Genomic DNA, 2,500 nt, shown 5'->3' with positions numbered 1-2,500 from the left:
AGTCATTTGACTGCGGCCATGCTGGAGCACCGCCTTTTTTTTTTTTAGTCGAGCAAATCGACCCCGGAACTTATTCTTTGTAAGCCCAGTACTTATTCTATCGGTCTCTTTTGCCGAACCGCTAAGTGACGGGGACGTAAACACACCAGCATCGGTTGTCAAGCAATGCTAGGGGGACAAACACAGACACACAAACACACACACACACACATATATATATATACATATATACGACGGGCTTCTTTCAGTTTCCGTCTACCAAATCCACTCACAAGACATTGGTCGGCCCGGGGCTATAGCAGAAGACACTTGCCCAAGATGCCACGCAGTAGGACTGAACCCGGAACCATGTGGTTGGTTAGCAAGCTACTTACCACACAGCCACTCCTGCACTATTGTAAATATGATTACAAAGTACATATTTGTTTCCATAACCGTCATGTCCCAGCGTTAACATTATTGCTGATGGATCGATATCTATGATTTGGTAGACGGAAACTGAAAGAAGCCCGTCGGATATATCTATATCTATATATATATCTTTGTGTGTCTGTGTTTGTCCCCCAACATCACTTGACAACCGATACTGGTGTGTTTACGACGATTTTCTTTCAGTTTCCGCCTACCAAATCCACTCACAAGGCTTTGGTCGGTAAGAGGCTAAAGTAGAAGACGCTCGCCCAAAGTACCACGCAGTGGGACTGAACCCGAAACCATGTGGTTCGTAAGCAAGTTACTTACCACACAGCCACTCCTGCGCCTTGTTCAATATTGTTCAATATTTTTTCTCAGGTATGCGATCAAATCGGTTTTTCATGGAGGGTTGCAATATATACGTATAGTAAATATTAGTGGCTACAAAGCATAAATCCTGGGGTCGATTTGCTCGACTAAAGGCGGTGCTCCAGCATGGCCAGTGTCAAATGACTGAAACAAGTAAAAGAGTAAAGAGTAAAGAGTATATTCAAAAAGCCGTAAAACTTGTCCATTCTCGTGATCATGGAGAAGACGGGCGATATTTTCATTGTAAACACTCTGAATTTCAAGTTCATTAAGGCATAAAAACTAATCACTTTTACAATTAATTGTGAGTCATGCCGACATTTTTTAAAGTTGATTTTCATTCACCATTGCAGTAATGTTTCGAGCTGTGAATTATTTTTGCTAATATCTCTCTCTCTCTCTTTCTCTCTCTCTCTCTCTCTCTCTCTCTCCTCTCTCTCACACACACACACATACAGAGGCACAGTGTGGAGGCACATGGCCTAGTGGTTAGAACAGCGGACTTGCGGTCGAGGGATCGCGGGTTTGAATCTCAGACCGGGCGATGTGTGTATTTATGAGCGAAACACCTAAGCTTCACGTGGCTCCGGCAGAAGGTAATGGCGAACTTCTACTGATTCTTTCGCCACAACTTTCTCTCACTCTTTCCTCCTGCATCTTGCAGCTCACCTGCGACGGACCGGCGTCTTGTCCAGGTGGGGATCCTATACGCCAAGGAAACCAGCCCCTATGAGCCAGGCGCGGCTCGGGAAGGACAAACACAGAGGTATACACACAAAAGGGCGTGCGCACAGAATCACAAAACACACACACACACACACATAAAAATACATTCACACACATATACATATACACACAAATATTTACGCGGACACATGTACACACTAAAAAATCACAGGCTCGAACAATCGTACATATACATCATGCTTGATGGAAGACGACGGGGTTATATCTCCAGAATATTGTTATACGTTATATGAAATAATATTTAGAAAATTCCTCAGCTCAACCATAGAACATCTTTGTTTGACAAGCTTGTTTTGTGCGAAATATTTCGGCAGACAATAATGGCAGCTTCTCATAAAGAGAAGCTGTCTCTGACTGATGTGCAATTCCACGTGAATATATATATCCCATAAGATTCATAAATATTCCTGTCAATATTGTAGGCATGGTAAATGTAGTATGACGATGTTATTATTATTGCTACCATAAACGAGTCACAATAGGACCAATCAAATTCCCCGCGGGTTGCTAATGAAATATATCTGGTATTATGGTAATGGAGATCAATAAATCATTACTGAAATGCATCTAATAAGGTTTGTGACACTGTTGTACTCAAACCGATTAATATATATTGGGTCAACTAAATACTCATTACTCTTTTCTCTTTTACTTGTTTCAGTCATTTGACTGCGGCCATGCTGGAGCACTGTCTTTATTCGAGCAAATCGAACCCAGGACTTATTCTTTGGAAGCCTAGTACATATGCTATCGGTCTCTTTTGCCGGACCGCTAAGTTGCGGAGACGTAAACACACCAGCATCGGTTGTCAGGCGATGTTGGGGGGTGGGCAAACACAGACGCCCAAGCATACACACACATACACACACATATATATACATATATATACATATATACGATGGGTTTCTTTCAGTTTCCGTCTACCAAATTCAATCATAAGGCTTTGGTCGGCCCGAGGCTATAGTAAAAG

At 42.4% G+C, this 2,500-nt stretch overlaps 1 long non-coding RNA gene across 1 annotated transcript in view; it reads left to right on the top strand.

Moving 5' to 3' along the window:
* LOC118766900 overlaps nt 1-2,500 on the top strand; it is a 526,709-nt gene that overhangs the window by 75,628 nt on the left and 448,581 nt on the right. The gene's annotated exons all lie outside the window — the stretch shown is intronic.

This window comes from Octopus sinensis, linkage group LG18, assembly GCF_006345805.1.
Source record: "Octopus sinensis linkage group LG18, ASM634580v1, whole genome shotgun sequence".
NCBI classification, from domain to species: Eukaryota; Metazoa; Mollusca; class Cephalopoda; order Octopoda; family Octopodidae; genus Octopus; species Octopus sinensis.
This window is presented reverse-complemented; position numbering and strand designations above follow the sequence as displayed.